This window comes from Canis aureus, chromosome 24 (genome assembly GCF_053574225.1).
Source record: "Canis aureus isolate CA01 chromosome 24, VMU_Caureus_v.1.0, whole genome shotgun sequence".
In the NCBI taxonomy this organism is placed as follows: domain Eukaryota; kingdom Metazoa; phylum Chordata; class Mammalia; order Carnivora; family Canidae; genus Canis; species Canis aureus.
The window spans coordinates 41411754-41423785 of NC_135634.1; the positions used below are offsets into that span (position 1 = coordinate 41411754).

Sequence of the window (12032 nt, forward strand, 5' to 3'; positions counted from 1 at the left end):
AATTCTTTTGATTGATATTAGATGATCGAAACTGTGGAGATCCAGCTTTCCCTCTTCTCCTGCAGACCTTCGCCTCCCAGAGGAGAGAGCCTGACTGGCATTTTATCTTATCTTTCATCTGACTCTAATTCTATGCACTTTATGGACATTATCTCATCTAATTGTTCTTAAAAAGGCAATGAATTCGATATATAGTCTCCATTCAAATGGAATTTATAATTGAATAAGCCCAGGAAGTGCTGTATAGTGTGTCTCCATTTGGGAAGTTGGCACTAACATAGCAGAGGAAATAAAAAAACCTGGAGGGGAAAATAAAAAAGGGGAAAAAAAAACCAATTTTCAGCAATAAAGAAATTTCTTACACATCAAATTGAAAAATGTCATTAAAAAACATTCAAAACAGCAACAAAATTATAATAGTGCATACATTTAATAATATGCAAGATCTTTGGAAAGAAAATTATTAAATTTTGTTGAAAGACCTAAAAGAGGAAATACATGGAAAAATGTAGTGGGTTTATAGATGGGAATTCTCAATACTGAAACGATGTTGTGATGGTCAGTTTCATGCATCCCCTTGCCTGGGCTGAGGCACGCCCAGATATCTGGCAAGACATTTTTTTCCATGTGTGTCTGTCTGGGAGAGATTAGCAATTGAATTGGAAGACTGGGTAAAGAAGACGGCCCTCATCAGTGTGTGTAGGCATCATCCAGTGCCTGCGGGTCTGAATAGAACAAAAAGGTGGAGGAAGTGCCAATTTGCTCTCTTTGCTTGAGCTGAAACATCCATCTTCTCTTGCCTGCAGATATCAGAGCTCCTGGTTCTCAGGTCTTCAGATTTGGACTAAAGTACATCACTGGCTCTCCTGATTCTCCAGCTTGCAGATGGTAGGTCATAACACTTCTCCGCCTCCCTATCAGGTGGGCCAATTCCTGTAGTAAATCTATATGTCTGTATCTATATCTATATATCCCATTGATTCTGTTTCTCTGGAGAACACTGATTAATGAAAATGTCATCTTTCCCAAAGTAATGAATCAATTCATTGCAGTTCTATTAAAAACCCTTAGAGATTTTTAATATTGGTCTCTTTTCATTGTTTCATTGTTCACTTTTGAAAAAAAAACTGGACAGCTTCCCCTAAAATATGTTTGACAAAACAAAAGGCCAAGAATGTCAATGACATTTTGTTTTATTTATTTATTTTTAAAGATTTTATTTATTCATTCATGAGAGACACAGAGCGAGAGAGAGAGAGAGAGAGAGAGAGGCAGAGACACAGGCAGAGGGAGAAGCAGTCCCCATGCAGGGAGCCTGACGCGGGACTGGATCCGGGCCCCCAGGATCACAACTCAGCACTAAACCACTGAGCCACACGGGCTGCCCGTCAATGACACTTAAAAAAAGGATTTATTTATTTATTTATTTATTTATTTATTTATTTATGAGTTTGAGAGAGAGCACTCACAAGCACATGTGAACCGGGAGAGGGGCAGAGGGAGAGGGAAAGAGAATCCTTGAGCAGACTCCCTGATGAGCACAAAGCTTGAGGCAGCTCCATCCCAGGATCCTGAGATCATGACCTGAGCCAAAATAAAAAATCATCCACTTAACCGACTGAGCCACCCAAGCACCCAAAGACATTTTAAGAGAAGAATGAGGAGAAAAGTTCACCCGTCATATGTTGGAACTTATTCTAAAGCTATGATCATTTAAATAGTGTGCTATTCTGTTGCTGAGAGAGACAGGAACTAGTGGATGGGAATTGAGAGCACAGAGAGGAAGTCACACAAACTTTGGAATTTGGTATCGGATAGGGCAGAAACATTACAAATCAGGAGAAGATCCTGGCCCTTCAGTATTGGTACTGAAATAACAGGCTATCTATATCGATACAAATAATATGAGGGTCTTTCTTCATACTATGCATTAAAATAAGTTCCAGATGATTTCTAAGATCAAAAAGTGAAAAGCAAAATATGACATTTTAGGGAGATGTGGAAAATGAGCTCTATGACTTCAAATTAGTAAAGTATTTCCTAAAATATAAAAGGAATACATTAATTAAAGACAAAACACGTGAAAGAGAAGAAAACATCTTTACTCATATGGTTAAAAGTATATTTTCTAAGAAATGTGGCACCCTACCTTGAGAAATATGTGAAGTGTGTTTATGGAAGTGGGTCTGAGAAGGATTACAGCCTGATTAAAGTATAAATGACAAATCAAAATTACATATATATTTAAGGTGTACAATGTGATGATTTGATATATGTACACATTGTAAAATGATTATCATAAAACAAGTTAATTAACACATCCATTGCCTCACTTAGGTACTATTTTTTTTTTTTTTTCTTTTTGTGATGAGAACATTTAAGACTAACTCCTTTAGGGCCCCTGAGTGGTTCAGTAGGTTAAGCGTCTGCCTTTGGCTCAGGTCACAATCTCAGAGTCCTGGGATCCAGCTCCTCATTGAGCTCCCTGCTCAGTGGGGAGTCTGCTTCTCCTTACTTCCTCTACCGCTCCCTCCTGCTTTCAAATAAATAAAATATTTTAAAAATTGAAAAAAAAGACTAACTCTTTTAAGCAAATTTTAGGATAAAATACAGTATATGAACTATAGTCACCATGTTGACATTAAATTCCCCAAACTTACCCATCTAACCGAAAATTTATACCTTTGACCAACATCTTCCCAAAGCCCCCGCCCTCCCCGCCCCGTGCTCACCAGCCCCTTCCACCTTTATATTCCCTGCTTCTATGAGTTTGACTTTTTTTAGTTTCTGTACATAAGTAAGAACATGCAGTATTTGTCTTTCTATGTCTGGCTTGTTTCACTTAGCATAATGTCCTCCTTGGAACAAATTTGCATTTTTGAAACAAGTGTTATAGCAGAGCTGGCTGTATTATATATCAGGAATTATGCTAGGTGTTGGGAATTTAATTAACTGATCTTCTGCATGTTTTTCACTTGGCCTTCTGTTATAGAACTTTCCATATTACATTATTATGGTTTACTTCTGTCTCTTTTTGATGGACTATCTATGTTCTTTTAGGGCCGGTTTCATCTCTCACTCACCTTACTCCTCTAATTGTTACACAGTGTCTGGAATCTAGGAGACAATTACCGAACTTCTGGTGAACTGATTCAAAGGAGGATGAGGTCCTTTCTTTTGAGGTGTCATCAGTCTAGAGCTGTGCTCTCCAATATAGTAGCTGCTCACCATGTATAGCTGTTGAAATTTAGATTAATCAAAATTAAATGAGTAAAGAATTTTTCGTTCTTTAGCCTCATTAGTCATTTTTTAAATACTCAGTAGCCCCATGTGTTAAGTGGCTACCATTATTGGTCAGCTCAGAGTAAAATATTTCCTTCATTGCCAAAAGTTCTATTGGTCAGTATTGGTCTAGACTTCAGTGGATGAAGAGTTATGGCTCTCTAATTATCCAGATCATTCTCAGAAGACCTGGTGATATGCCCCCTGCCTTCCCATGAAAATGAGAAACAGATGATCCCATATTTGCGCAAATATTATTGAAAATATTGCAGATTGAAAGTCATCTTCAGAAAAATCAGATTTTGAAAGAAGGTTGATCTACATAATAAAATCTAGAGTATTCAACAAAGGAGTCAATAAGCTATAAAGGAAGTGAACTTTTCTTAAAGAGGCAACACAAAGCAAGAATATACGCCAAATCTTGAGCCTCCTAAATGGTCTTTTTTTTTTTTTTTTTTTGCAAAGTAGACTGAGGAAGAATGGAAAAATCAGTAGGAGAGAAACAGGATCTTGTCTCATCAAAGCCAAGAGATAAGAGTGTGTCAAGAGATAGAGATTTGCTAGTGCTGAGAAATGATTTTGTAAATTGCCTGAAGAGCATACTTTGGATTTAACCACATGGAGGCCATCTAAGACTTGAACTAGAGCAGATCCAGTGAAGTGTTTGTTTAGGGAGGAGTGGCAAAGTTCTGGAGCTCTTGGTGAAGATTTTTTATTTATTATAGTAAACAAAAAAATAACACCAGGATACACACTATCATCCCCAATTATGTTTTTGAATAATGCATATATATATATATATATACAGAATTCTGGGAGAAAATTATAGTGAACAGTAATTATTTCAGTAATGTGTGATTGTAGGTAATATTTATTTTCTTTGTATTTCTGTGCATCTTTCAAATTTTCTACGATGAACACATATATAGCTTTCTTGATCAGGAAAAGCAAAAATTGTATTAAATATACATTTGTGTGCTATTAGGTTATCAGTAATTATGTTTAAATAGTGAAATTATGTGTAATATTTTGTTTCTACATATTTAACGGTATGTTAAAAGATTGCCAATGCATTTTATTATATATAATTATGCATATTTTGCTGGCTGTCCTTTCTCACATTCTTGATCCTGGCTGAATCCTTATTTTATTTTATTTTTCCCCATGTTTACGGAGGAAAAATTGACAAATAAAAGTGTAAGATATCTAAGTTTACCACATGACGATTTCATTTAGGTATATGATGTAAAAGGTCAATATCTGTTTTCATTTTTTAAAAAATATTTTGTTTTTATTTATTTATGAGAGACTCAGAGAGAGAGAGAGAGAGAGGCAGAGACACAGGCAAAGGGAGAAGCGGGCTCCATGCAAGGATCCTGATGCAGGATTCGATCCCGGGACTCCAGGATCATGCCCTGGGCAGAAGGCAGACGCTCAACCACTGAGCCACCCAGGCATCCCCAATACCTGTTTTCAAATGTCACTCCTGCCTGTCATCTAGAGGGAGCTAGTTTGGGGACATTGCTTTCTGCAAGCATGGCTGTCAAGGGCAGGAGAGACAAGAGACAGTAGCAGGAGGCAGACTGGGTCTAATAGATGTGCTTTCTTGTTTGAAGATTGGAGAAATGCCATCCTGAGGTCTTGATGCTGCTGAGAAGGGTCCAGAAAGCAGAGGGAGGTCATTGCTATGTCTGTGGTGCCTCTCATAGGGTGGGCACTTAGTAAGTGCTCAACAAATGCCTGTGGAGGTGGAAAGTGCATGAGAAAGGAGACTTAAAAGGCCAGAGAGGTGGTCTTCAGAGCACAGATGGAGGGGGCTGGCCCGTGATTGGAAGAGTGGGGGGTGCACCTCCTTGGTTGTAACTCAAGGCAAGAAAGTGAGAAAGAGCACACAGATTAGGATGGGTTTATAGATTCTGCGGTAGGAAGTATCTTCTCAGAGTGAAGGGACTAGTGGAGCACCTGAAGAAAGGGGATGAGATTGGAAGTGGTCATTCCTGGAGGAAGGGGAGCCAAGCTGACGAGAGAAGAGAGGTGAGTGTGGAGGAGGACAGGGCAGAGGGTCCAGCTAGTTTCCTGGGCGCCAGTGAGGATGGGGCTACTCACCATTGTCCTACTCAACACCATTTCTGCCTGTTTTCCTTGCCCTGTGTCATCACCTTCATCCCACAGGACCTTTTGCTCTGTGGACACTGGTGCCTTCTGTGCTCAATCTTGCCTGTTTCACTGTTAATGTCTCTGTCTTATTTCTAAGTGCTTCATACACTGTGCAGCGCAGAGTACCTGTACCATGAAGATTAACTATGAGTAGTACTGGTGTGAAATACCAAGCTCTCCCTTCTCATGCAGCCTTGGGTTACCCTAGAGCCCCAGACAGAAGATTCAACTGCAAGGCAAATTGAAGCCAGATTGTTACTGGTGAGTCTGGACTCTCAGTTTAGAGACAAAGGCAACCAGCTGAGGATTGTTGAGTAGGAACAAAATGTGCAGTACTGGAAAATATAGCAGCATAAAGTAGGGTTTTTGTCTTTTGTTTTTTTTTAAACATAGAAGCAGTAAAATTTCATTAAATGACATTGAGCCATCATTATACCACACACCAACCCTGTGGAGAGATTTATTATACCCAATAGGCTGAAGTCAATAGTTGGGTACATTTTTAAATAGTTTCTCTCCTTTGGGACTCAAATTTTCCAAATCTCTCTTCTGGTAGTCCTCAGTGTGTGGTTCAAAGACCCACGGGGGCCCTGAGACTGGTAAGACCATCTTTTTTCCAACCATGTGTCAGTGTGAGGCTGGGTTTTCTTTGTGCGCCTCAACCAAAACAACACAAGACAACAGTTAAAACATGGAAGATGGATAATGAGAATCCGGTCGTCTTTGATTAAGTCAGACATCAAAGAGATTTGCAAGGGTATAAAACAGTGTCACCGTGTTCACTAAGTTTTTTGGGGAAATGTAGCTCTTTCCCCCCTCCCCCCCAAAATGCTATTATATGAGCAAGTAATGGGTTTAGAGTGTTATTTATAAATTAATGCTAACGCTGGGCAGGCAGCCAGCAGATGAGGGAGGGTCTGGGGACAGTGGAGCTGTGACTAAGGCTGAAGCTACGCGTGTGACTCACGCGAGGAGAACTAATGACAAGGCCAACATTCTAGAGTGTGAAGGTCCTGGAGGTGGATCTGGAGACAGTGGGTTTCTCCAGGGAGGATGATTTTTATAATTTGCTGAGTGAGTTCACCATTTGCAGGGAGGGCATGGAGCCCGGGAAGGAGAAATACAGGCCTCTGCTGGTCCAGAGGTTGTGGCCTCCTTGATCTGTGATGTGCCCACCAGTGGTAGAAACCCTGGTACCTGTTACAACGCATCTCCTATAGTTAAGGTTCTATGTTCTCCTTCCCCTACTGGAAGGATCTCTAAAAAATTTTCCTAAAAGAGGTTGCAAGGAAATAATAATTCCCCCTGGGAAAATGCTGGCGAGCAGGGGAAGTATCAGTGGGCAGATGAGTCTCCCCAGCTCAGGATTCCAAGACCCGCTGTATTTGAAAGCGGGGCGGGTGGGGGCGGGGAGGTTCTTTTGCTAAATAGTCCCATTGGGTGAAACAGAGATCAATTTGGCTAAGCTGAAAATAGGCCGCTTAGTGAGGCTGAGGGTGCCAGGAAATAAAGAAGAGCCTGAAGTTTTCCTGTAGGAGCTGAAATCCACAACAGGGAAGTGGTCATGTGTCTTCCTGCTGCAACCCCCGGGGCTGGTATATAAGGGGTCCCCCAACCAGAAGGCAGCATCAGATCCCCCTCGACCTCTCCTGATCGCCCTCCTCACCTGTCCTGAGTCCTCTCTACTGACACCATGGGGTGCTGTGGCTGTGGAGGCTGCGGAGGCTGCAGCAGTGGCTGCGGAGGCTGCGGTAGCTGCGGAGGCTGCGGGGGCTGCGGGGGCTGCGGAGGCTGCGGAGGCTGCGGGGGCTGCGGGGGCTGCGGGGGCAGCTGTACCACCTGCAGGTGCTACCGGGTGGGCTGCTGCTCGTCCTGCTGCCCCTGCTGCTGCGGCTGCTGTGGGGGCTGCTGCAGTGTCCCCGTGGTCTGCTGCTGCCGCCGCTCCTGCGGGTGCAGCTCCTGTGGGTGCAGCTCCTGTGGGTGCGGGAAGGGCTGCTGCCAGCAGAAGTGCTGCCAGCAGACGTGCTGCTGCAAGAAGCAGTGCTGCTCCTAGGCGGCCGGACGGCTTCGCCCCCGCCCCCCCTTTCCCCCCCAGGATCCAGCCCGGGGAGGCCACTCTGTCCTGCCGGTAAGACTGCTTCACCTCACCCACCTACTCCTTTCCCGTGGCCTCTCTGTCACCAGCTCCCCCCCACCCCCCACGCTTCCTGGGCCTCAGGCTGTGTCCTCCTTGATCTCCCTCTGCCCACACTTGGCACACATTTGCCCCAGTCGACAGCGTGAACCAAAGCTGCCACCAAAGAGCCACTGGGCAGACAGCTGGGCAAAGGGGGAAGCCTAGGAGTTTATTTGTTTGGGATGTTCTATCTTTTCTAAATATTCAGGCCTGCTTTTAGGCCATTTGGGAATTTTCTGTCTGTGTGCAGTCTTTTGTTTCTCTGTCTACACCTGCTGTTTTAAATGTCCTAATAAGCTGACCTGAGGGGTGTCTGGGTGGCTCAGCAGTTGAGTGTCTGCTTTCTGCTCAGGCTGTGATCCCAGGGTCCTAGGATCAAGTCCCACATCGGGCTCCCTGTGTGAAGCCTGCTTCTCCCTCTACTTGTCTCTCCCTCTCTCTCTCTTTCTCTGTCTCTCTCTCTCTGCCTCTCATGAATAAATAAATAAAATCTTAAAAAAAAAAAAACCCTGACTTGATGAGATTTCATTTCTTGAAACTTATTTAAGAAATCAAAAATGGGGCCCCAATGGGAGGAAGAAGGCGGGTGGCCCCTGCGGTGCTGGGCAGTCTCTGGGGAGACTGGGCCCCAGCTCGGAGCGTGAGCTCCGTGGAAGGTTCTCTGAGGCTCTGGTTCCTGCTGGCATCCTGGGCCGTGCCTCTGACAACGATGTATTTTCTCTCCGCTTCTGCCGATTTTGTGCAGCAAACTCACAGGGCAGGTCCCTGGGCTGGGGGTGGGGGGGACCTCTTGCTGCCCAGCTGCCGAGTGCATGGGATGACTCCACTCAGCAGCAGGAGGGGAGCCGCTCTGGGACGTCAGGGCCAACCCTGGCTGCCAGCCCATCCAGCGGCAGGCAGAGGAGGGGTCCTCTTCTTCCACCTGCTTGCTGCCCCCGTGTCCATTCAGAAACGAAAGGATGGGTGGTCCCCCCTCTACACACTTGGCTACTTCTATATCTCATGACGACCTTTCTAGGTGAGCTGTATTAGACCCATTTCATTGATCGAATGACTGAGGTTGAGGCAGTTAAGAAATTCACTGAAAGAAATGCAGCTAACAAAGCCTGATTTAATCCCAGGTTTTTCTGACACCAAACCCAACAATCCTTTTCCTGTACTAAGTTGATTCTCAGACTTTAGACCGGTTTCCTTGTTCATTTACTTCCCCCTTTTTTGTCTTCCCAAGCTCATGCACATGTGTGCTGTCGTCTGTATGCTCCTCACACTGCCAGGCGGTCCTCAAACCCTGCTTCTTGGCTGAGAACTACGTTCCAGCAAGTTCCTTCTCAGCACCCAGAGGACTTTCTGGGCCGTACAAGGGCATATTCTCTGCTTATCCAGGTGACAGCTACTTAACTCATTCCTGGTGGGAGGTAACTGTCTGCCAACACTTCACACTGGAAGGAAAGAGGGGTCTTCTAGTCTCTAGAAGCAGTCTTGAAGTTGCTGTGTTTGTTCTGCTGCTATGGGAGGTATACGTTTAGCATCCATACCTAGGAGATAAGGGTCTGGGCCTGGAGGACTTTAGCTATTTTTTTAGGTCCTATTTCCTTTGCCTCTTGAACCCACCTAAGATCATTTGGAGGTGGCATGGGTTCAGCTTGAATCCCATCTTCCCCACTAAACCTCCCTCACCTAGGAACTTATTTCTCTCTGAGAAACAATGCTTCTTCTATAATGCTTCTTTGTTTCTTTAGTATCAGATAATATATAATATTCTGTATCTTGCTATTGTTACTTATAAACAAGAGATGATGCTAGATAGGTAGGGGCTCTCTTCTTCATAAAATTATATATAATGTTAATAATTATATATGTAATTTTTAATGAATTTTATGAATCTGTCTCTAGGTATCATCTTTTTCCTGTTCTGTCCCACTGATACATCTATCTGTCTATTCTGTCTGTCTATTCAGGCTCCAGGATGACACTCACTCACTGTGCCTCGCACAGTGCTGGATGCTGGGGCTGAAAGGTGCTCAGCAATGGCTCCTGGCCCTGGATGAGAGAGAAAAGTAAATGAGAAATACTATGTAATGTGCTAAGTGCTGTGGCTGAGAGCAACCTGAGGTATTATGGAAATGCAGGAAGACCCAACCCCAGGTTTTGCTTAGGGGGGGGCTGTTGTTTGTGCCAGGGTCATAGAAAGCTCATGGGGGAAGTAACACTTAGACCAAGTCAAGAAGAGTTAAGGCAACCGCTGGGAAGAGGGTGTGTCAGGGGACATGGCAGCGATGGGATCGATTTCAGGCAGATGCAATTATGTGTGCAAAGGTCAGAGGTGAGAGGCAGCCATGACGAGTGGGGACAGCCCGACTTGGGTGAGTTGGGTGTGGCTGCAGAGTTTCGGGTGAGGGTGTCATGCAAGCAGATGGAGTCAGAAAGGTGAGCAGAGTCCAGACCAAGAAAGACCTCACGCAAGCCTGTGGACATCGTGTTCAAATGTTTGAGAAACATTTAAATATCAAGGGAAGAAGCAAATGGTCTCCAGGAGAATTTAAGACTGAGGGGTCCAGCTTGGACAAGCGGGTGGATGATAGATGGTGGGTAAACTAACTGGGTCAGTTGGGAGAGCTGGGGGAATGGATCGTGAGGTCACCCACTGAGTCAAGATATTAGTGGTGGCAGCCGATGGTACAAGTCACCCCCTGTTTAGACCTCACAATTGTCAAAGAGGAAGGTATGAAAATCAGCCCTGCTGTTTACTTTAGGAAATTGAGGTTGTGAGGGGAAGTCTCTCAGTCTCTGCATGGTGGAGCCCAGATCAAATCCAGCCTGCTGGACACCAAGCTAGCTTTCTCAGCTCCCAGATGGTGCTATAGAGAAGTGGAAGTGGGAGTGAGCTTTGCTCATCTTTGTGGCCTTTCAGAAACTGTCTCATGATTCATGGTGGAGGCCTCCCTCTTGCCATGACTACAATTGAAAATCTGCTCCCTGGGAAGGGGGATCTTAGGTACTCTGCATTCATGCTAACTACATGTGTCCTTCCTCCTGCCACAGTCTTTAACAGGCGAAAGGCAGAGCCAGGTTTGTGTTTGTAGACTTGTGGACCATTTAAATACCTAGGCAATACTAAACTGTGTCAAATGCTTGTAAAGTAAGAAACAGGGTTGGGACTAGGGGAGGCTGAGTCGGGCAAGTATAACGTCCAGCTCTGTCTTTTGGTAAAATTTTGATGTTGTTTTCATTGTGGACTTTTTTTTTTTTTTTTTTTTACATTTTAAAAATTTATTTATTTATTTATTTATTTATTTATTTATTTATTGCATTTTTAAGATTTATTTTTTATTTATTTATTTTTTAATAAATTATTTTTTATTGGTGTTCAATTTGCCAACATACAGAATAACACCCAGTGCTCATCCCGTCAAGTGCCCCCGTCAGTGCCCGTCACCCAGTCACCCCCACCCCCCGCCCTCCTCCCCTTCCACCACCCCTAGTTCGTTTCCCAGAGTTAAGAGTCTTTCATGTTCTGTCTCCCTTTCTGATATTTCCCACTCATTTTTTCTTCTTTCCCCTTTATTCCCTTTCACTATTTTTTATATTCCCCAATTGAATGAGACCATGTTTGTCCTTCTCCGATTGACTTATTTCACTCAGCATAATACCCTCTAGTTCCATCCACGTCGAAGCAAATGGTGGGTATTTGTCGTTTCTAATGGCTGAGTAATATCAATTTGCCATTGTGGACTTTTTGCACCGATTTGGTTTTTAAAAATATTGGATTAAAATTTTGTTGATGACTTGAGGTTTTTGGAGCCGCCTTAAATTTTCACCCCAGGGGGGTGCTCCATTTACCCTACATTAGGTCCAGCCCTGAGAAGAAGCATTGTGTGGATCCAAATATTCCCCACCCATCCCACCCCTGTTACTTCTATGCAGATATAAACATAGTTTTCTACCTGGAATAATAATATTCATATACAAATTGTTACTCTCAGACTGTGACTAGGCATCAGTGATCCTGAGGACTTGTAAATAGGAAAGCCATCCTAATACTGGTTATGGGAACAGAACAGATTCCACTTATGAGGAAAGTCAACTGCAAAAGCTCAGAGAAGCATGTGGCTTATTTGAAGTGGAGAGAGCAAGAAGCCACCTTCGCATCCCATTGCAGCTCATCACAGAATATCAGGTCAGAGACACTTTGCCTGCACTCAAGATTCCTTTTTGACTAAACACTCTGCATTATTCAGACCAATGTTTGGCATATTTTTCTGTAAAGGACCAGATAAATGTCACATGATTGCTCTTGCAATTACTCAATTCAACCATTGTAACTTGACACAACCACAGACAACACTTAAATGTGTGAGTGGCCTTGTTCCAATAAAACCTTATTTACAAAAATAGGTGGCAGGCCAAACATAGGCCT

At 43.6% G+C, this 12032-nt stretch overlaps 1 long non-coding RNA gene across 2 annotated transcripts; it reads right to left on the reverse strand.

The window, feature by feature from the left end:
* Positions 1-1207: 1207 nt before the first annotated feature.
* Positions 1208-7623, reverse strand: LOC144296134 (uncharacterized). 2 transcript variants are annotated; one of them, XR_013363297.1, is made up of 4 exons: positions 7106-7623; positions 5389-5565; positions 3084-3237; positions 1208-1584 (listed from the first exon to the last, which is right to left on the reverse strand). It is a non-coding gene; the product is annotated as an uncharacterized LOC144296134 (long non-coding RNA). The 2 variants fall into 2 exon arrangements; XR_013363296.1 differs by lacking the exon at positions 5389-5565 and having other exon boundaries at positions 1211-1584; positions 7106-7618.
* Positions 7624-12032: the final 4409 nt, after the last annotated feature.